Here is a 24,671-nt window from a genome sequence, read left to right on the forward strand (position 1 = left end):
AACACATACATTTTGGAGTAGAGAGGATGACTAATGACATATAAACTAAGGTGTCCAATAACCTTTCTGATTTTCCCACAAAATATATAATTGGTTTCATGGCTTATGACTTGGTTTGTCGTTTTGGTTGCTGTCATTTTATTTTCTTAATTAGAAGAGAAATAAGCCATATTTAGTGTGAGTACAAGAATCAAGAGATCATCTGGTTCAGTTTATTGATGCTGTTACTATTTATTACACTAGTAATATTTATTGAGCACTTTCTAAGTGCTTTAAATGGGCTATCTTATTCTATCTGTAAACAATATTATGATGTAGGTCCCATTATAACCTTCATTTTGAAGATGAGGAAACTGAGACTTGGAAAGGTAACTTGCTCAATGTCATATAGCAAGCAAGTGGCAGAACTGAGATTTAGAACCGTAGCTCTCTTACGCTTACACCTCTAACTGCTAGATGATCCTGCTTCAACAACATTGTTATCTTCACTTTAAAATGAGCCAAATAAAAATTATCCTAAGTCATTGTGTCAGGGAAGCTGTAATAAAATAAAATCGTTGATTTCTAAAATAGGTTTTCATAAACTTCTTTGGTTTGAGTCTTCTAACAAGAATCATAAAACTAAAGAGGAGAAGCTTAGTCTAATGATTAAGAGGATGAATTTTTGCACCTAGGTTCAAATCCTGGCTGTACTTTACCAGCTCTGTAACCTTCACTAGGTTACTTATCTTCTCTATGCATTAGTTTTCTCTTCTACAAAATGGGCATAATAACAAAATTCTGTTTCATAGAGGATTTGAGAATTAAGTCATTTAAATATCTGTGAAGTACTTAGAATAGTAAGTGGCACATAATAAGCCTGTGTTAGCTGTTATTTGAATAATATCAACTTTACTGTATTTGCTGGTATTGCATGTTATTTAGTATTGAATATTGAGTATACTCACTTTCATTTACTCACAAAGAACTACTTCAGTGAATATTTTTTATATTGTTTACAGTGGATTTCTGAGATACTTTCAGTCTTGCCTTCTTTGATGAGAAGAATTCCTAAATTTCCATCATCTCAACTTTATCTTTAACATGAGTATCTAGTGGACCATAACTAGGAATTAATGTTCGATTATTTTCTTCCCCAGAGCAGAATATGGTAACAGCTGCTCCACAGAGAAAACCATTTTGTTTAAAAATAAATGGTAATTTTATAAAAAATAAAAGTGTTAGTCTTAGTTAGATGAATTGGCTGTGGAAAACCCTGGAGAGCTTTCATATCTTCTAAGGATGAGAAGCTTGGTAACAGTCACGATAATCAAAACGGATCCCATAGACATCTTCCAATTCCTCAGATAGTATGCCATTAATAGGGCAGTTTCCTCCCAAATTATTCATGCTGTCAATGCGCATAAAGCCCCCAGAGAGCTTGTTAGAAAGATAAATTTCCCAATCCCTCCCCGAAGATTTTGATTCAAGGGGACGGAAGAGGCTACACTTATCAACAGACTCTGATGGACAACTTGGTTTTAAACATTCGCTGTAAGGGAATGAATAAAAATAATAAATTTTCTCCTAGTAGGAAGAGAGGACATATAAATCTATGACATTGTGATATAAGTTCTATGAGGACAAAGACAATGTCTTGTCTATTTCAGTTTCCCTGAAACCTGCAATAGCACTTGGCACATTATAGATGCTCAATAAAGATTTACTGAATAAATACATTTTTATGGGGGTCACAGGTACATTTGATGTAGGATAAACTGGTTATGTAATGCTAGTCTTGTGTACATGGGATTGATCCCTGAAAAGTTCCTTGGCCAGTGAGATTGGATACAATTTTGGAGAAAGTGTTCTTAAAAAATATGTTATCAGGCAAGAAACTGGGAAGCGGAAATACTCACATGGTCAGCAAGTGATCTTCACTTTTCATGTAGACATCTCTTGTCTTCATAGTTAAACCATAAATTTTATGAGAATAATAAATATGGGTTTGAATATTCCCTTTGGCATTTTACAACTTTTATCATCTAACATCCCAAATAGGGCTTGGCAACTTGTATCTATTAAAAAAAAGACTAAAGGGAATCATATTTATAAATCCTCTATCATATCTCTGTTGCTTGAAAGGCTCTGATTTTTCTTTTCACCATCCTTGCTTCTCCAAGGGAAGTAGCTATCCGATGTCTGTTTTGCCTAACAGCTGCAGAGGGCTGCTCTAGGATGGCCGGAGGCCCCGTCAACTTTGTGTTTCTTATTCTTCTCTCATTCCCTGACAGAAGCACAGATGAGCCCACTGAGAATGTAATTCTCTCACTTTGCTTTTCCTGGGAGAAATCCTCTTGGATCAATTATGGTGAATAACATTTGCTGCTGCGTCACACACCTTGCCCTTAGTTTTTAGACATTTTCCTGGTACCTTGGCTTCTGATCTTATTTTGCTCCATAGTGCTGACTTCACATTCACCTTTTGGATCTCAAAATTGATATTTTCTCTTAATGCTGATTATTGATCTCTTCCTCAGCAGTAATCAGTAGCCATTCTTGGATTGGGTCTGACTCCAGGCCCTCTGCGTGGCTCCTGCTTTGGCACTAGCCCTGAAGCCAGTATCACCACCAGGTCTATCCTGGTTCAAGGTAATGAAGTGCCTGAAGAGGGAAGACCACTCAAGAGGCTAGTAGAGAAGTCCAAAAATAAAACAGTGCAATGCTAAACCAGACTGAATACTTGAGGCTACAGAAATCACTCCCAAGACATAGAGTAATCTCTCAAAAGAAAAATAAAACCTTATATTCTAAAAGATTTTAGTAATTTGCTGGTTACTTTTTAAAGTTTATTCTCCTTTTACTTGTTGACTACAGCAAGATGATTATTTCTTACTTGCCTTTCAAAAGAAGCAAAATTATACTACATTATGTATTTAGCAAATTCTTTTGCACTTAACACCACATACAGAAAAAAACATAAACTACCTGACAACTTAAATTTCCCCAATGAATCTAGGGCCTTAATGATTTATATACTTATGGAATGTAGTGGCATGTATCTAAAGACTTTTTTTAAATTACACTGATAGTACTTCAAATAGCTTGACATATTTTGTTTAAATTGGGTAAATAAATCCTATCTTATATAATGGCAAATTTCAGTCTAATATGAAACTGAATTGCCATATATAAACTTAGACAGTCAGGGCTTAAAGTGGATATACTGATATCTTAACAATGGGTTGTTCTCAGAGATTTCATTTATTTAACAGTTTGGGTACCGAATAAGTCTTAGACACGGTTCCAGACACTTAGAGTATATCAAGAGTAAAACAAAGATCTAAGCTTACATTCTAAAGGGGTAAGATGGACAATAAAAAACAAACATAAATAGTATATTATTCCGTAGTGTGTACTATAGAAAAGTAAGAAAGATAGTGAAGATTAAGAGTGGAAGGGGTGAGGTGGATTGCAGTTTTAAATAGGATGATTAAGGCCACTAAGAAAGTGGCTTGAACAACCCTTGAAGGAGATGAGGTTGTTAACCTTAAATATGTATGGGGAGTGACCAGTGCAAAGGCCCTCATGAGGGAGTAGATAGTGTGTTCGTTGACTAGAAGAAAGGCCAGTCAGTCTTAGAGTGGAGAGAACAAGCGGGAGAGTAATTGGAGATGAAGTCAGAGAGGGAATATACTCTGAAGGGACAAGAGTAGTAAGGAGTAGTAAGGGAAGCCAGTAAGGAGGTTATAATACCAATCAAGAGAGTTGATTGCAGCTTGGGCCAGTATGGTAGCAGTGGAAGTGGTGAGAATTGGTTAGATTCTAGATTTATGTTTAGGTAAAATCAATAGGAGTTTTTTAATGGATTAGAAGTGAAGGTATGAGATAAAGAGAGAAATTAAAGATGACTGCTAGTTTTATGGGCTGAGCAACTGGAGGGATGGTACAGCCATCAACTGCTTCTGTAGGTCAAGTTTGGGGAATAACATCAAGAGTTCAACACATTTGAATTTTGTTTGAATTTGGTTCTCAACGTTCTTCAGTTTTGTGAGACTTTAATTTTTGCAAACATCGTCTTGTTATTAGGCCTCAAAGAACCATGATGTATTTTAAAATATTTTGTAAAATGATTAGCAGAATTAGGCACTAACAATAGCAACATGGATTTCTATTCAGATGGTCTGGACAGTGGCAACATCTTTGCAAATGGTCTTAGAAGACAATGGAATCAAAAGCTTTGATGAAAGCTGAAAATTACGTAAGACCAGATATGGGAACATGTGGACTAAGAGTTTTAGAAAATGAATTCAGGAAATCCAAAATGTTTTTCTAGAATAATTTAGAGAATGACACATATTTTTTATTGCATATGCCAGTTGACATTTGGAATTCGGAACTGATTCTGACCAGTCGTCTTAGGGTCTCAGTTTGCTTATCTGCAAAATAGTACTCATAAAACCTGTGCTCTGAATCTCTAAAGTTTTTATTTAGGATCGAGTTCCATAATTTATATGTAAATACATTGTAGACTATAAAGTGCTACAAAATATTTCTGAAATCAGTGTACCTGTGAGAAAATTAATTTTTCTTTGAATTCTGTCTAGGTGCTCTGGTCATGAGCATATACTGGAACAAACATATATCAAGGGTCACTAACATGACCAAGGGCAGAGTCAGAATTTACTAATATTATAAAAAAAAATTCTCAGTATTCCCTTTCTACAACAGTTTTAATACCACAACCATTTATTATACAGCATACATCATTGACATTCTAACTCATAAAGTGCTTTCACCAATAAGTGCATGTAATCTAGATGTAAAGCTCTTAATGTTTTTGACTCAGCTACCCTATCATGTAATAAGATAGTCAGAATGCTGCTATAGAGTCCCTACAGCTATGGAAATTTTATTTTCTTCATTTCTAGTTGGTTAGAATACTCAAATGCATTTGTACATTTATAACTATATTCTGATCTTCCATCGAGGCATTAACATGTCTCTGAAATATCCTTGGTTTCCATCTGCTTGCTTCAAGGGCTCCTTTAAAATCCCTGTCTGGTCACATATGGTTATAAGTGAAAATGTCTGACTTAGATAAATGGATGAAGAAATTTCCAGGTCTGACCATTAAAGTGGTTTTTCAATATCTTTTTCGAATGAGGCAAGTTCAAATGAATGAGACCTACAAGATTATCCAACACATCTCCCTTTCCCTCACCTAAAGATACATTTATGCTGCAGCATCAATCCATACTCTCAGGTTTTATTGCATTCCTCACTTTTTCTTCCTACAGAAGTAGCCCTAAGCTAAATTTGAGGATAGGGAAAAATAACAAACTCTTAAAGTGTAACACTTATTGGTAGACTTCTGAAGATTGAAAAAGACTACATGACTTTGAGGAACAATTATTTTTATTTTTTTTTTAGTGGAAATTTCAAAACATACACAAAAGTAGAGAGTATAGTATAATAAACATTAACAATTATCAATATTTTACTAATTTTGTTCCACCTAGCCCCACCTTCCTTCTCACACACCCACACTTTTTGTTTTTTTTCTTTCTGGAGTATTTTAAAAGCAAATCTCAGAAATCATGTCATTTTACGTATATATGTGTGTGTGTGTGTGTGTGTGTGTGTGTGTGTGTGTGTGTGTGTGTGTGTGTGTGTGTATGTATTTCAGTATTTAATTCTAACCAGTAAAGACTTTTAATTTAACCATCTAGCATTAGAACACCTAACATATTTAACGATAAGTTCTTTTTTTTTTTTAATCATTTATTTATTTATTTATTTATTTATGGCTGTGTTGGGTCTTCGTTTCTCTGCGAGGGCTTTCTCTAGTTGCGGCGAGTGGGGGCCACTCTTCATCGCGGTGCGCGGGCTTCTCACTATCGCGGCCTCTCTTGTTGCGGAGCACAGGCTCCAGACGCACAGGCTCAGTAGTTGTGGCGCATGGGCTTAGCTGCTCCGCGGCATGTGGGATCCTCCCAGACCAGAGCTGGAACCCGTGTTTCCTGCATTGGCAGGCGGATTCTCAACCACTGCGCCACCAGGGAAGCCCAACGATAAGTTCTTAAAGCTGGTTTATGGTCAAGACCTAAGTGAAGCCCAAATATCGCATTTGGTTTTCATGTTTCTGAAGTCTCTCTAATTTTTTAATGCCATCAATTTATTGGGAGGTACCAGGTCATTTGAACTGTAGCTTGTTCCATGTTTTACATTCAGTTGATTGCTTCCCCCGTATCATTTAACTTGTAAGGAGTAAGTTTTAATGGCATACATGTTGAGCAAGAGTCCATTCATTAATTTAAGCAGGATATCCAGCCCCAAATTGATACTTGGGGCATCTATTCACTCTTGGTAGCAAATTTAAGACTTGCATTAACTTTTGAGTAATGTGAGACTTAGAACTTGAAGGAAAATATGTATTTCTGTTTTGTGCTGTTTTTTGTATTACCAGGGAATACAGTAATGGGTCAAATAGCAAGTTTTCGGGGCAATAATTAAAGTTAAGATGTCATAAGTCTCGGTTGGTTTACCATTCATATTTACTAGTATTTCTGTTCTTCCCTTTCCACTGCACTTGCTTTTTTGCCCATAGTTGTCAAAAGCAATTATTTGATATTGTTCCTTGCTAAACAAACCTGCTAATTTTTATATTAATATTGGGATATTCTTCTAACAGAGGCTCAAAAAAATTACTTTTAAGAGAACAGCCATCAAAATTCATTTGTAGACATTTTATTGAGAGAAATCAGTTTTCTAACTTTTCATCTGGAACAAACTCCATGAAGGAACATGTGGCACCAGAGCCACATTGTAAAATTTATAGTCCTATATATATTCCCAAAATTCTTATGATTTCTCACAGTAGAACAAAGGAGTTTTAGAGTAACTATAAAAGTCTCTTAACCAAATTTGCACTTAATATTTGATGTTTTACTTTGAATGATTGTATGGCTGTGCTTTGAATATAAAGTCAATATTATTTAAATGGTATAATAATAAACATTTGGCTATATTTGCTTTACATATGTTCTGATGTACAAGTTTTTTTTTAAAGAAAATTTTCTGTCTTAGTCCATTTGGGCTATTATAACAGAATGTGATAGATTGGGTGGCTTATAAACAACAGAAATGTATTTCATACAGTTCTGGAGGCTGGGAAGTCCAAGATCAAGATGTGGTCAGATTCCATATCTGGCGAGATTGCATCCCTGCCTCCTGCTTCACAGACTGCCATCTTCTCTCTGGAACTTCACATAGCTTAAGTGGCAAGGGAGCTCTCAAGGGCCTCTTTACTAAGGGCACTTATCCCATTCACCTAATCACCTCCCAAAGGTTCCACCTCCAAATACCATCACTTTGGGGATTAGGTTTCAACATATGATTTGGTGGAGGTGGAACACAAACATTCAGTCTATAGATTTTCTATTGTACTTTTAAAGCATTATGTATAATAGTTTCAATGGGTACACTAGTATATTTTAAAATTTGCCTTCCTGACAAATATGTTAGCGTTAAGAATTAAATCCGGACCCTGAACCAAGATGGCAGAGTAGAAGGACGTGCTCTCACTCCCTCTTGTGAGAACACCAGAATCACAACTAGCTGCTGGACAGTCATCGACAGGAAGACACTGGAACACACCAGAAAAGATACCCCACATCCAAAGACAAAGGAGAAGCCACAGTGAGACGGTACGAGAGGAGCAATCAGAGTAAAATCAAATCCCATAACTGCTGGGTGGGTGACTCACAGACTGGCGAACACTTATACCACAGAAGTCCACCCACTGGAGTGAAGGTTCTGAGCCCCACGTCAGGCTTCCCAACCTGGGGGTCCAGCAACGGGAGGAGGAATTCATAGAGAATCAGACTTTGAAGCCTAGTGGGATTTGATTGCAGGACTTTGACAGGACTGTGGGAAACAGAGACTGCACACTTGGAGGGCACACACAAAGTAGTGTGCGCATCAGGACCCTGGGGAAGGAGCAGTGACCCCAGAGGAGACTGAACCAGACCTACCTGCTAGTGTTGGAGGGTCTCCTGCAGAGGCGGGGGTGGCTATGGCTCACTGTGGGGACAAGGACACTGGCAGCAGAAGTTCTGGAAAGTACTTCTTGGCGGGAACCCTCCCAGAGTCTGCCATTAGTGCCACCAAAGAGCCCAGGTAGGCTCCAGGGTTGGGTTGCCTCAGGCCAAACAACCAACAGGGAGCATACCCAGCCCCACCCATCAGCATTCAAATGGATTAAAGTTTTACTGAGCTCTGACCACCACAGCAACAGTCAGCTCTACCCACCACCAGAGCCTCCCATCAGGAAACTTGCACAAGCCTCTTAGATAGCCTCATCCACCAGAGGGCAGACAGGAGAAGCAAGAAGAACTACAATCCTGCAGCCTGTGGAATGAAAACCACATTCACAGAAAGAAGGACAAGATGAAAAGGCAGAGGTCTATGTACCAGATGAAGGAACAAGATAAAACCCCAGAAAAACAACTAAATGAAGTGGAGATAGACAACCTTCCAGAAAAAGAATTCAGAATAATGATAGTGAAGATGATCCAGGACCTCGGAAAAAGAATGGAGGCAAAGATTGAGAAGATGCAAGAAATGTTTACCAAAGACCTAGAAGAATTAAAGAACAAACAAACGGAGATGAACAATACAACAACTGAAATGAAAACTACACTAGAAGGAATCAATCGCAGAATAACTGAGGCAGAAGAATGGATAAGTGACCTGGAAAACAGAATGGTGGAATTCACTGCTGCAGAACAGAATAAAGAAAAAAGAATGAAAAGAAATGAAGACAGCCTAAGAGACCTCTGGGAGAACATTAAACGCAACAACATTCATATTATAGGGGTCCCAGAAGGAGAAGAGAGAGAGAAAGAACCCGAGAAAATATTTGAAGAGATTATAGTCGAAAACTTCCCTAACATGGGAAAGGAAATAACCACCCAAGTCCAGGAAGCGCGGAGAGTCCCATACAGGGTAAACCCAAGGAGAAACACGCCGAGACACATAGTAATCACATTGGAAAAAATCAAAGACAAAGAAAAATTATTGAAAGCAGCAAGGGAAAAACGACAAATAACATACAAGGGAACTCCCATAAGGTTAACAGCTGATTTCTCAGCAGAAACTCTGCAAGCCAGAAGGGAGTGGCATGATATACCTAAAGTGATGAAAGGGTAGAACCTACAACCAAGATTACTCTACCCGACAAGGATCTCATTCAGATTTGATGGAGAAATCAAAAACTTTACAGACAAGCAAAAGCTAAGAGAATTCAGCACCACCAAATCAGCTCTACAACAAATACTAAAGGAACTTCTCTAAGTGGGAAACACAAGAGAAGAAAAGGACCTACAAAAACAAACCCAAAACAATTAAGAAAATGGTCATAGGAACATACATATTGCTAATTACCTTAAACGTGAATGGATTAAATGCTCCAACCTAAAGACACAGGCTTGCTGAATGGATACAAAAACAAGACCCATATATATGCTATCTACAAGAGACCCACTTCAGACCTAGGGACACATACAGACTGAAAGTGCGGGGATGGAAAAAGATATTCCATGCAAATGGAAATCAAAAGAAAGCTAGAGTAGCAATACTCATATCAGATAAAATAGACTTTAATATAAAGAATGTTACAAAACACAAGGAAGGGCACTACATAATGATCAAGGGATCAATCCAAGAAGAAGATATAAAAATTATAAATATATATGCACCCAACATAGGAGCACCTCAATACATAAGGCAACTGCTAACAGTATAAAAGAGGAAATCGACAGTAACACAATAATAGTGGGAGACTTTAACACCTCACTTACACCGATGGACAGATCAACCAACATGAAAATAAATAAGGAAACAGAAGCTTTAAATGGCACAGTAGACCAGATAGATTTAATTGATATTTATAGGACATTCCATCCCAAAACAGCAGATTACACTTTCTTCTCAAGTGCACACTGAACATTCTCCAGGATAGATCACATCTTGGGTCACAAATCAAGCCTCAGTAAATTTAAGAAAATGGAAATCATATCAAGCATGTTATCTGGCCACAATGCTATGAGATTAGAAATGAATTACAGGGGAAAAAATGTAAAAAACACAAACACATGGAGGCTGAACAATACGTTACTAAATAACCAAGAGATCACTGAAGAAATCAAAGAGGAAACCAAAAAATACCTAGAGACAAATGACAATGAAAACACAATGATCCAAAACCTATGGGATGCAGCAAAAGCAGTTGTAAGAGGGAAGTTTATAGCTATACTAGCCTACCTCAAGAAACAAGAAAAATCTCAAACAATCTAATTTTACACCTAAAGGAACTAGAGAAAGAAGAACAAACAAAACCCAAAGTTAGCAGAAGGAAAGAAATCATAAAGATCAGAACAGAAATAAATGAAATAGAAACAAAGAAAACAATAGCAAAGATCAATAAAACTAAAAGCTGGTTCTTTGAGAAGATGAACAAAATTGATAAACCACTAGCTAGACTCAACAAGAAAAAGAGGGAGAGGACTCAAATCAATAAAATTAGAAATGAAAGAGGAGAAGTTACAACAGACACTGCAGAAATACAAAGCATCCTAAGAGACTACTATAAGGAACTGTATGCCAATAAAATGGACAACCTGGAAGAAATGGACAAATTCTTAGAAAGGTATAACCTTCCAAGACTGAACCAGGAAGAAATAGAAAATATGAACAGACCAATCACAAGTAATGAAATTGAAACTGTGATTAAAAATCTTCCAACAAACAAAAGTCCAGGACCAGATGGCTTCACAGGTGAATTCTATCAAACATTTAGAGAAGAGCTAACACCCATCCTTCTCAAACTCTTCCAAAAAATTGCAGAGGAAGGAACACTCCCAAACTCATTCTGTGAGGCCACCATCACCCTGATACCAAAACCAGACAAAGATACTACAAAAAAAGAAAATTACAGACCAATATCACAAATGAATATACATGCAAAAATCCTCAACATAATAGTAGCAAACAGAATCCAAAAACACATTAAAAGGATCAAACACCATGATGAAGTGGGATTTATCCCAGGGATGCAAGGATTCTTCCATATATGCAAATCAATCAATGTGATACACCATGTTACCAAATTGAAGAAGAAAAACCATATGATCATCTCAATAGATGCAGAAAAATCTTTTGACAAAATTCAAGACCCATTTATGATAAAAACTCTCCAGAAAGTGAGCATAGAGGGAACCTACCTCAGCATAATAAAGGCCATATACAACGAACCCACAGCAAACATCATTCTCAATGGTGAAAAACTGAAAGCATTTCCTCTAAGATCAGGAACAAGCCAAGGATGTCCACTCTCACCACTGTTATTCAACATAGTTTTGGAAGTCCTAGCCACAGCAATCAGAGAAGCAAAAGAAATAAAATAATACAAATTGGAAAAGAAGAAGTAAAACTGTCACTGTTTGCAGATGACATGATACTATACATAGAGAATCCTAAATATGCCACCAGAAAACTACTAGAGCTAATCAATGAATTTGGTAAAGTTGCAGGATACAAAATTAATGCACAGAAATCTCTTGCATTCCTATATACTAATGATGAAAACTCTGAAAGAGAAATTAAGGTAACACTCCCATTTACCACTGCAACAAAAAGAATAAAGTACCTAGGTACAAACCTACCTAGGGAGACAAAAGTCCTGTATGCAGAAAACTATAAGACACTGATGAAAGAAATTAAAGATGATACCAACAGATGGAGAGATATACCATGTTCTTGGATTGGAAGAATCAATATTTTGAAAATGACTATACTACCCAAAGTAATCTACAGATTCAATGCAATCCCTATCAAATTACCAATGGCATATTTTCCAGAGCTAAGACAAAAAATCTTAAAATTTGTATGGAGACACAAAAGACCCCGAATAGCCAAAGCAGTCTTGAGTGATAAAAACGGAGCTGGAGGAATCAGACTCCCTGACTTCAGACTATACTACAAAGCTACAGTAATCAAGACAATATGGTACTGGCACAAAAACAGAAACATAGATCAATGGAACAAGATAGAGAGCCCAGAGATGAACCCATGCACCTACGGTCAACTGATGTATGATAAAGGAGGCAAGGATATACAATGGAGAAAAGAAAAGACAGTCTCTTCAATAAGTGGTGCTGGGAAAACTGGACAGCTACATGTGAAAGAATGAAAGTAGAATACTCCCTAACACCATACACAAAAATAAACTCAAAATGGATTAGAGACCTACATGTAAGACTGGACACTATAAAACTCTTAGAGGAAAACATAGGAAGAACACTCTTTGACATAAATCACAGCAAGATCTTTTTTGATCCACCTCCTAGAGTAATGGAAATAAAAACAAAAATAAACAAATGGGACCTAATGAAACTTCAGAGCTTTTGCATAGCAAAGGAAACCATAAGACGAAAAGACAACCCTCAGAATGGGAGAAAATATTTGCAAACGAATCAACGGACAAAGGATTAATCTCCAAAATATATAAACAGCTCATGCAGCTCAATATTAAAAGAACAAACAACCCAATCCAAAAATGGGCAGAAGACCTAAATAGACATTTCTCCAAAGAAGACATACAGATGGCCAAGAAGCACATGAAAAGCTGCTCAACATCACTAATTATTAGAGAAATGCAAATCAAAACTACAGTGAGGTATCACCTCACACCAGTTAGAATGGGCATCATCAGAAAATCTATAAACAGCAAATGCTGGAGAGGGTGTGGAGAAAAGGGAACTCTCTTGCACTGTTGGTGGGAATGTAAATTGATACAGCCACTATGGAGAACAGTATGGAGGTTCCTTAAAAAACTAAAAATAGAATTACCATATGATCCAGCAATCCCACTACTGGGCATATACTGAGAGAAAACCATAATTCAAAAAGACACATGCACCCCAATGTTCATTGCAGCACTATTTACAATAGCCAGGTTATGGAAGCAACCTAAATGCCCAGCTACAGACGAATTGATAAAGAAGAAGTGGTACATATATACAATGGAATATTACTCAGCCATAAAAAGGAACGAAATTGTGTCATTTGTAGAGACATGGATGGATGTAGAGACTGTCATACAGAGTGAAGTAAGTCAGAAAGAGAAAAAGAAATATCGTATATTAACGCATATATGTGGAACCTAGAAAAATGGTACAGGTGAACCAGTTTGCAGGGCAGAAATTGAGACACAGATGTAGAGAGCAAATGTATGGACACCAAGAGGGGAAAGCAGTGGGGCGGTGGGCAGCGTGGTGTGATGAATTGGGTGATTGGGATTGACATGTATACACTGATGTGTATAAAATTGATGTCTAATAAGAATGTGCTGTGTAAAAAAATAAATAAAATTCAAAAATTCAAAAAAAAAAAAAAAAAGAATTGAATCTCTTAATCTCCAGGTGGGGAAAGACGATAGAAATCTTGATTTGGATAAAAAAGGTTAATATTCCATTGGTTAGTTCTGTTTTTGTTTCTGAAACAATGTCTGTTGTTTTTTGGTTTTATGCTGCAGACCTAAGAGATTTTAAACTTCTGATAGAAAAGAAATTCTGAAAAAAAAAAAGAAAAAAGAAAGAAAAGAAAAGAAATTTTACGTAGGTTGACAGTGTAGTAGCAGTGAATAGGAGCTGTGGGTCCTTATGTTACATGAAAATATTTCAATCTATTTGGGGACTTTCTTAAACTGGGCTGGAGAACCCTTCTCTGTAACGTAAATACTTTTAATCCTGATTGAAAATTACTTCCCTTAAGAGTGTGGGGAATGCTTAGGAATCTCCTGTGGCTCACAGCAGAGCCCCCATGTGGCAAAATTGTGATTCAGGCAGAAACTGACTGAGTCCTTGAAGGTAAATGCCATGCATCTCTCATAAAAATAAAATTTCTTTATCTGGCACTGGGTTGAGAATTTATTTATTCAGTGAATATTTATCAAGCTCTTATACCATTCTTGGTGCTGGGGATGCAACAGTGAGTAAGACCATGCACTTACCATCAGAGGACTTGTATTCTAGTTGTATGCATCACTAGATGAGATAGTAAAAAATAAACATTATAGGCACACATTACAACGTCAACTAGAGATATAAGTGCTATGAAGAAAAATGAACAGAGTTTACGGGCTAGCGACAGTTTGATGGAGTGGTGAGAAAATCCCTTTCTGAGGACGTCACATTTGAGAGCAAGTCGAAGACAACTCATGTGACTCTGTGTTCTCTCAGATGTAATCTCCCTTTGGGATTTTCACTGATCACCACCAACACCTTTACATTGTTGCTGCTCCTCCGTTGACACTTCAGCCCAAGAGTGGACATCATTTCTTTTTGGAACAAGAGGCACAGGTGAAAGTTTAGATAACATTTTAAGAAATTTTTTTAAAAACTAAAAAACTTAGGAGAACAAACAAAGCAATATGACTCATACAGTGATTCTTACACAGAGTTAGCTTTCTGAGATCCAGTTTTCTGATTGGGGGTTGTCCTCAGGAATATTTGCTCCAACAGATGTGACCCCACCCACTCAAAGACTGTTGCAGGCCTCATCAGTCGTATCTCATCCTCGCACAATAAGCCCACTGTTTAAACAAGAGTTTCCCACATGCAGGAAAAAGAGAAGCCTTTCTCCCAGGAACCTCCTTGCCTCTCCCTCAGTGATTTTCTTTCATCTCCAAATATTGGTCCTCAGGTACCTATGGTGACCCAGTTCTTCTGGATATTTTTTCCTCCTCTTATCAACAAATGGATTATATGGTATTAGCTGATAATGGCTTATAGTGTTACCCTTCTCAGTGTACTTGAAATTTAGTAGGTAACTCTGAGAAATGGGAAATATTAAGGTATCTATCGGAGAACTGAATTTTTTGTACATAGTTTGGAAAGCAAATATGAGAAAAGATTTGTATTAAAAATCCCCATACTTCAGAACCATTTTTTTTTTATTCCATATATATGTGTTAGCATACAGTATTTGTTTTTCTCTTTCTGACTTACTCCACTCTGTATGACAGACTCTAGGTCCATCCACCTCACTACAAATAACTCAATTTGGTTTCTTTTTATGGCTGAGTAATATTCCATTGTATATATGTGCCACATCTTCTTTATCCATTCATCTGTCGACAGACACTTAGGTTGCTTCCAAGTCCTGGCTATTGTAAATAGAGCTGCAATGAACATTGTGGTACATGACTCTTTTTGAATTACGGTTTTCTCAGGGTATATGCCCACTAGTGGGATTGCTGTGTCGTATGGTAGTTCTATTTTTAGTTTTTTAAGGAACCTCCATACTGTTCTCCATAGTGGCTGTATCAATTTACATGGGTAAGCTGGGATGAAGTGAGAGAGTGGCATGGATTTATATATACTACCAAATGCAAAATAGGTAGCTGGTGGGAAGCAGCCACATAGCACAGGGAGATCAGCTTGGTGCTTTGTGACCTAGAGGGGTGGGATAAGGAGGGTGGGAGGGAGATGCAAGAGGGAGGAGATATGGGGATATATGTATATGTATAGCTGATTCACTTTGTTATAAAGCAGAAACTAACACACCATTGTAAAGCAATTATACTCCAATAAAGATGTTAAAAAAATTAACATTAAAAAAATAAAAATACCCATACTTGCTTTTCCTTCTCAGCTTCTTCACCAATTACTCTTTTAGATTCAGTCACTTTATTTTTTTTAATTTTTTTTTTCAGTCACTTTAACTATCATTTCCTTCTCATAATATTTCTGAATTTTGTTGAGATTTTCATTGCTTGCTATTGTAACTGAAGATTTAGTATCATCCTTTCTCTCACTGTCCCACTTTTCATGTTAATATAGTATTAAATAAATAAACAGTATTTAATTTAGGATGACTATGTAAGCAATGATGCTGCTGGATTAAGTGGTATACTAGATTGTGCTTCCATTCTCATTCAACTTTTTGTTTTTCTTGCAGTTAAGAATTGTCCCCATTCTCTCTCTCTCCCCTCCCACAAATTTGCTTAGTTTGGTCTGTACCTAGGGTTAGTTGTTTTTCCCAATATTTGAAAAGATTTGTTAAGTGCTTAGTTTTTCCAAATTGTCAGTTAAGATAATCCCTTTCTTCTGCAGCACTCCATTTCTCTGCCCCAATATCTAATCATAGCTGTTAACCTAGTACCCCCTTCACCATTCTCCAATGGTGATATCCCCTGTTTCCTGGATCCCATATATTCATTTTTTAGTTTACAACTTGTTTTGTTGAAGCATATTCACTAGTAGATTCCTGAGAGGGTGCATGTGAAATTAAAATTTCATGTCTGAATTTTTTAAAATTTATCTTTACTGATTAAAAGATTGGCTGTATAATTCACAGTTGACAATCATTTTCCTTCAGAATCTTTAAACCATTGCACCACTGTCTTCTCACATCCACTCTTGCTGCTGAGAATCAGAGACTATTCTGGTTCCCACTCCTTTGTGTATAATCTATTCTTTACTCTCTGGAAGCTTTTATGGAACTTTATTTTCCCTGGTATTTGGAAATTAAACAAGGATATACTTTGGTTTGGGCCTTTTTTCATTCACTGTGCTGGGTATTCAGTGGTCCTTTAAATCTGGAGACTTGTGTCCTTCAGTTCTGTAAAATTATGTCTTCTTTTTAAATTACCTCTCCCCATTTTCTCTGTTCTTTCTCTCTCTGGAACTTTTATTGCACAGATTTTGGACTTCTTGGATTGATACTTTGGTTTTTCTCTCCTATTTTCCATTTCTTTATCTGTTTTGTCTCACTTTCAGGTGATTTCCTCAGCTTTGTGTTACAATACTTATTTATTTATTAAAAATCTAGATCAGGTATCAACAAACTATGACACAATTAAATCCAGCAGTGATGCTGCTGGGTCAGGTGGTGTAAATAAAGTTAAGTTTCTGTAACTAAAGGAACATATTCATGCTCATTGGCTTATAGATTGTCTATGGATGCTTTCACCTTGCAATGACAGAGTTTAGAGACTGTAAGTCCTGAAAGTATGTGTCTATAAAGGGACACATATTTACTGTGTCCCTTTATAGAAAAACTTTGCTGATCCTCCCCTTTCTCCCAGTTTAGGTGATCATATTTGTTATCTCCAGGAGCTCTTTTCTGGTCCTCTTTTTTTCTTCTTAATATCATAATGCTGTATTTCTATCGATGTGACCTCTTCGTACTCTGAGGACATTACATGGAGTGTTTTTGTAGTATACTGCTTGCTGCAATGCCACTGTTTCCACTGAAGTAATTAGTCAGTTCATTTTGGCTTATTTCATGTTGGAAGCTTTACTCAAATGTTAAGTTTCTTGTGTGTTCATTCAGGTTAATGAGTGAGGCACTACAAACTGAGAGAAGGTCCCCTGTGTGTAGGCAAGCTTTTTGGCTGTGGATTTTGTGGTAGCAGGATTAAACAGTGAGCTTGCCTTTTTACTGAGGAATGTCCAGATGCATGAATATAGATTTTTTTTCCTTCAGAGAAGACCCCAAGTCCCCTGCACTAGGACTGCTGGCTACCAGTGTCCTGGGACAAAGCAGGGGAAGGGTGACAAGGTCCCCAACTCATTATGTACATTCTCATTTAATTCTTCTGTTTTCAGGTCCTAGCCTTACTGCTTTGCCTCATGTACTTGGGTTTAGCTTCTTGTGTTTGAATTTGCCAGAAAATAAGCATTTTCTCTTCTCTGCTTGAAGAAAGGAGTAGTATCTTAGCTCAGGATGACTATATAATAAATACCACAGACTGGGTGACTCACACAACAGAAATTTACTTCTCCCAGTTTTTGAGGTAGAAAGTCTGAGATAGCATGTTTGGGTGTTTGGTGAGGTCCCTCTTCCTGGTTTGCAGATGGATGCATTCTTGCTGTATCCTCACATGGCAGAGAGAGAGATCATCTCTCTTTTGATAACAGTACAAACCTATTCGTGAAGCCTCCACCTTCATGAACAAATTATCTCCCAAAGGCTCTACCTCCAGATATCATCACTTTGGGGATTAGGGCTTCAACATAGGAATTTGCTGGGGGGACACAAACATTCAGTCCATACTGGATAGTCTCTAGATTTCTTGGGGTGAAGGTGGGGATCTGGCAGTCAGTCACTCACCATGAAGACTTTAAACCCGTCCTCGTATTTTAAGTGAGCCCCCTCTTCTGGAGGCTTTAAACATTTTGCTGCACAGTGTAGGGTCCCCCTTCAGTAAGCATTTAGGTTGTAGCTTTCTTGACTCTACTCATTTATTACATATTCTTTGTTTTCCAAAAATTTGTAGAAATTGTTCATCCATTCTTACCTCCTCTTTATCCTCGATCGTATTCATTTGTCGTTAACATGAGTTTTGAGGAGGGACAGGTAATAAAAATGTGCAACGAATCAGTCATATTTAAGATATCAATTTCTCATGACAGATTTCAGGCATGGCAGGTGATTACAGGGGTTGGGAAAGAGACGAGCAAAGCTGCCGTATGAGCCAGGACTGTAGCCCAAGGATAGACATGGAGGTAAAAGTCTTCAATCATAAAAGTGAGCTGCTCTCCTCTTTGAAATTCATATCTTCCAGGCCATCTTAACCAGAATCATTGTAAGGTCTCTTACTATGTATATATTTCTCTATACAGTGTTTTAAATCAGAAGAAACTTGGCTATATTGTACTTACCTGTGGCTTCGTTGGTTGTATAATTCAGTGTGTGCCTACTATCATTTCATTCATTCTTCTGTGGGTCACAGTTAAGTTACCCCCATTTGTTCATTTATTTCTGAACTTTGAATCATCACTTTCGTGAGGTTTCTCCCACATCCCTTTTAGCCCAGAGCAACCTATTCTTTTTTGCAAGCCAGCAGCCTTCAAAAGTGCTAGGAAAATATATATTTTGAAATACCATTTTTGTGTTTATAGTTTGCTGTGGCTATTGAGTGAATATATTGGGTGGAAATAGAATGACTTTTCAGGCCATCATGTTCACTTAAGCTAAATTTTCTCTAGCATTTTATATTTTGTATTTATTAAAACTACTTGCAAATTTACACATTTTCAGTATTTGTAAATGTGTTTAATTTGCCTGAGCCCAGTATTTTCTCAAAAGAATGAGTTTATAATTTTATAATGCAGTATAGATAATAGAATTTTATGTATGTTTTCTCAAGAAACCAACTATACTCTGAACTGAAATATGGATTTGTTTTCCCACTTTTTGTGTCAAAATTTTGGTTTCAGTTATTATCACTTATACTTTAGAATGACTTTTCCTTCTCAAATTTATTTTTGTGACTTAGTAGTAAAAAATTAGAAAAACTTGAACTTAATATGGTCTGTGTTGTGAGGGTGTGTGTGTGTATATGTATGTGTGTTTTTACATCGCTAAGAAGTAGAGCTTTACAAGTAAATGTAATATTTCAACTAGGCAACCCTTTATTTATGATCCAAGTATCCAAGTGGATAACACAATGTGGGCCTCTATTCAAAAACTAGTAATAGGGCTTCCCTGGTGGCGCAGTGGTTGAGAGTCTGCCTGCCAATGCAGGGGACACGGGTTCGAGCCCTGGTCTGGGAAGATCCCACATGCCGCGGAGCAACTGGGCCCGTGAGCCACAACTACTGAGCCTGCGCGTCTGGAGCCTGTGCTCCGCAATGAGAGGACGCGATAGTGAGAGGCCCGCACACCGCGATGAAGAGTGGCCCCCGCTTGCCGCAACTAGAGAAAGCCCTCGCACAGAGACGAAGACCCGACACAACCAAAAAATAAATAAAAAATTAAAAAAAAAAAAAACTAGTAATAGGTATCACATAGTCATTTAAATGTTCTCCTTAATTCATTGGCTCAGTTTGAGACCAGACTTTCTCTTAAAGGCAACAGTCTGCATTAATTCTGTATTTTTTCTCTCTATAGTATTTAGTTAAAAATCATGAAAATATTTTTGACTTGGTATACATTACTTTCAATCTTGGTGTTTTCCTGCTGAGGTACTCTGTGTTTCTGCCTAAAGAAACCAAAACAATTAAACATGTCATCCCATGTTTAGGCTATTAGTCCTAATTGTTAAGCTTTGAAGGTTTCCTGTGGGTACTTCTAAAAGGCTTGAGAAGTTTTACATAATTTTAAGTGGCTTATAAGCTTTGTAAGTTTAACTTGGAGAGTATTGTAGTAATACCACGTAATAATGATATAAAGGCTTAGAGAATCATAGAATTGGAAAGGCTTTTGAGGTTATTGTATCCAATCCACATTTTACATATCAGAAAACTGAAACCCAGAGAGATAAAGTAACTGGCTCAATTGACATATGATATGGGTACAGGAACTTTGTCTGGAACTTAGATCCTCTGACTCTAGTGTATTTTTTATGACCATTGTGTCTTTGAATCCAAACCAAAGTTTTTGTACTATGTGAAAAACAACAGCAGGTATTAATAGATAACTTTTTACCTATCCTCATATAGATTTATCTATACGACTAAGACTTAAAATCTGTTTCGTTAGAAATAAAACATATGTCTTAAACTCTTCTTTGTTTGCTTTCTATTATAAAAGCAATAAATATTTATTATAAAACATAGGGACCATGGTTTCACCATCCAAAGTTTGGCAGTTATACAAATTATACAAATTTTGGCAATTATACAAATTTTTCACTAACTTGAATTTACTGCATCACATTCCTTGAAGTGGACGGAACAATTATTTTAAATTTCTTCTACTGTTGGAAATTTAGTTTATAGAACAACCTTTATTGATGTTGAATTATTCAGGCTCACCTTCCCTTAAGTGACTGAAACATGTAAATTATTGGCTCTGAAAAGGAAAGAAATCACTTATATTCTAATATACAGTCTCTCTCCCACATGGCTAACATAATCTTTTAAATAGCAGGTTATCCCATGCCAAAGGACAAGGTACACAGAAAAGAATTTGGTGAGTTTTCAGTGGAACAACCCAAAGATCAACTCCAGAATGGTCTTACTACTTCCCTAAAACACTACCACCAATTTGGTTATGTTATTGTCTCACTTAAATCCCTTGAATAGCTCACTGTCACCTCTAGTTAAATAGATTCATCCTCATGACACACAAGGTTCTTCTGATTTGATTCATTTTGTTGTTAGATAAAGCCAAACAATCAGCTGTCAAGAAAAGCAGGAACCTTATTGGGGAAGGAATTGTAGCTTTGTTTTAGTGTCCTGCACTTTGCTGTTCTCCATTTGTCTTACCTGTCCTGTGTTCACCTCTGTTCACCTGAAAGCTCCAGCTTATTCATGGTTTTTGCTTCCTATGGAGTTGGCTTGCCACAAGATCTTCAGTGCCTACACGCTACCTCATGACTCAGCTTTATTTCAAATCAGCTCATTCTTTCAATACTTTTCAGTTTAAAATTCTAGAGAAGGCAAGTCTGAAATGCCACCTCATAGGTTGCTATCTGGCTTATGAGTTGGTTTTTCTTGAATACAGTGACCACCCTGAGTCTAATCAGATGTGATGGAGGGTTGAGGGTCATGGTGAGGTTGGCAGGGTCATGTTGTATAAAACTTGGCAGGTGCTTCAGAGGGAGCCAGTTGCAGTTATGAAGGACAGTGGATGAAACCTGATTCAAAGATCCTTTACTATCTTGTCCAAAGCTACCCTTTTGTCTTCATTTCCGCTCAATGTGCAATATGCTATGCCACCTACAATCCAGTCACATCAAAGTATTTACAATTCTCTGAACAAACCATGTTCTATCATGCCTCATGTCACTGTTTACACTGTTCTCCCTTATAGGAATAGCTCCCCCCCCATTATCTATCAGGTGGAATTGTCTATGAGATCAAATGTTATATTCTCCATAAAACCTTCTCTAGGGATTTTGATGACTTCCTCATAAGCACTTTTGGGTTATATACCATATACATATGACATATAAATACATTGTATTATAATCATTTATATGTAAATTTTTCCAACAGAACATCGTTTAAATTCAGGGATGGTGGAATATCATTCATCTTCAAATATCTACTGTTAACACATAATACATATTCAATATGTGTTTGTTGAAAGGAAAAAATCAAGATGATTCAAGGGGAGATACTCCTATCATAGTGAAGAGTCCCTGGAAGGAGTACTGTAGCTGACTCGCAAGTCTATGTTACCCAAGATATGCTCAGATATAAGGGAAATGTGTGTACCAAGTATGACAGACACTCAAAATTTGGGTCAATGAGCCAGAATACTGGTTTATATTTTACCGTTTGCAGTCTCTATTCAAAAAAAAGTGTTGCAGATGGATTTTTATTGCTCCCTCATTCTCTTCCAACCTGAGAAATTTTACTCTGAGGGCACTTTCATTTGTGTCTAAAGGCAGTGACCTTGTATTCACAGAAAAACAACTCCTTATTTGGGGTTGTTTTTCAACGTGTGCAGGGACAATTTGGGGACAAACTCCTTATTTGGGTCTGTTTGCTTCTTCTGTTCCTTACCCATGGTATTATCTCAGGGGGCTTTTTGCCTTAAGTGGGCTTTCATTAAGGAGCTTACTGGAATATCTGTAGCTTCAAATAAAAGCTTGTCCACAGTGTCAATAAGGTTGACTTTAGAAGTCAGCTTGAAGAAGCCTGACCTAAAGGACTTGTTGTAATCTGGCCCTTGTATGTCTATTTTGTGCCAGTTCCCATTCTAGGTGTTGGAGGTGGAATTAAGAGAAGAGAAAAGACACGTTTCTATACTCATAGTGTTGACAATCCAGAATGGCATACAGATGAAACACTTGTTACAATGTGGGGAGTTAGTGCTATCATGAAGAAAGCACAGGATGCCATGTGACTTCATAGGAATGGCAGCTATCCAGACCCAAATTGCAGAGGCAAGAACTGAATTAAGTCCCAGCAAAGAAAAACTACAGTGATAAAAGTGCATGATTTTAAAATAATGAATGATAAATACATCTAGCCAGAGCAATATCAAGAACCCTTCTTTTGTTTTATAAGTTCTCAGTTATACTCAGTAGAGATGGTTTGGACAGGTTATGAAATTTAACCTAACTAGTATTCAGCATGACCAGCACCTCTTCATGAACACCTGTAAAATATCAGCCATGAAAAACCAGGCAAGAATTATTGGTCAGTATCTTTAAACGTCCACTTCAAGGCGTCTTCGATAGTCTGCACCACCCTTTCATCCTAAACATTCTTTATAACAGATGAGGTGCCATGCCGACTGCTTAGATAAGATCCTTGTCCACAAATACTGTAACTTGACTGAGACAAATGTGGACCTGTTGTCAGGAATAATTGTGCCTGGCAGCTTGTATGCTGCAAAAAACTGGCATGGAGTCGCATTGTCACCGCAGAGGCTTGAGGTCGAAGCAAAGACAAAGTCATTGTGAGAAGCAATGTACTGAAGGGAAAAGTTTTTATCTCATAATGCAAAATCAATGTGGAATTCTGATTCAATTTTTTTTAGTCTTTTCCCATGGGAAAATTAGGTGTCTTAGGCAGTTTATGCCAAGCAGCCTGCCGTGTGATATGCACTAACTTCCTTTAGACTTTTCAATATCAGAATCAATTTGAGGCCATCAGACAGAGCTTCTAGCCAAGGCTTTCAAGTAGACAATTCCCACATGTGCTATGTGTAGTGAAGCCAAGATAATGCCTTCTGGAATAAAAATGTAACTTTTCTGGGGCTTCCCTGGTGGCGCAGTGGTTGAGAATCTGCCTGCCAATGCAGGGGACACGGGTTCGAGCCCTGGTCTGGGAAGATCCCACATGCCGCGGAGCAACTGGGCCCGTGAGCCACAACTACTGAGCCTGAGCGTCTGGAGCCTCTGCTCCGCAACAAGAGAGGCCGCGATAGTGAGAGGCCCGCGCACCGCGATGAAGAGTGGCCCCCACTCGCCGCAACTGGAGAAAGCCCTCACACAGAAACGAAGACCCAACACAGCCAAAAATAAACATAATAAATAAATAATAAATTTTTTAAAAAAAATGTAACTTTTCTACAAAATATATCCCTTATGGTAACACACACACACATACACACACACACACCCTAGTGTTTATGTTTAAGATTGGCTTCAAAATTTTTAGTCAATTTCTGAGTCTTCTACACATCCACTTCGTAAGAAAAGGCAATCTGGTTTCATATTAATTTCATCATCTTATTTCATAAGCCTGAAAATAAGAATCAAGGAAGCCTTCTCTTAACTAATCTTCTTGTGGTAGTGGCACCCATATTTTGATATGTGTTAGGGATAGATATTCTCAACTATTAGATATTGATGGTGTTCTTTGAACTACAGTTGATGGTAGGATGAGTTGAGAACCTCAGTCATTGTGCAAATCCATCAGATATATTAATCTCAGAGTTCCCTATATGAGTTACATATGAGAGCTCCAAGTTTGGCAGGAACATGATACAAGTTTCTGTTTGCTTTATGATAGAAAACCTCTCAAAATATGGATCTCAGGAAACAACTGCAACTTTCAGTACAGTCTGTGGACATTATTCTTTATTTGTACATTATGGATTGTCCACCTGAAATATCTAAGAAATTAGATTAGATTAGAGCGGAAATTATATATTAGATTGAAAATTTATTAGGACCAGAAAGACAGTATAGTAAACAGAAAAATTAAAAAGTAAATATA

The 24,671-nt window shown here is 37.3% G+C and overlaps 1 protein-coding gene across 3 annotated transcripts in view; it reads left to right on the forward strand.

Moving 5' to 3' along the window:
• The window catches only part of CTNNA3 (catenin alpha 3), a 1,789,299-nt gene that overhangs the window by 823,573 nt on the left and 941,055 nt on the right, over positions 1-24,671 (forward strand). The window lies entirely within an intron of this gene.

Source organism: Balaenoptera acutorostrata, chromosome 16, assembly GCF_949987535.1.
Source record: "Balaenoptera acutorostrata chromosome 16, mBalAcu1.1, whole genome shotgun sequence".
In the NCBI taxonomy this organism is placed as follows: domain Eukaryota; kingdom Metazoa; phylum Chordata; class Mammalia; order Artiodactyla; family Balaenopteridae; genus Balaenoptera; species Balaenoptera acutorostrata.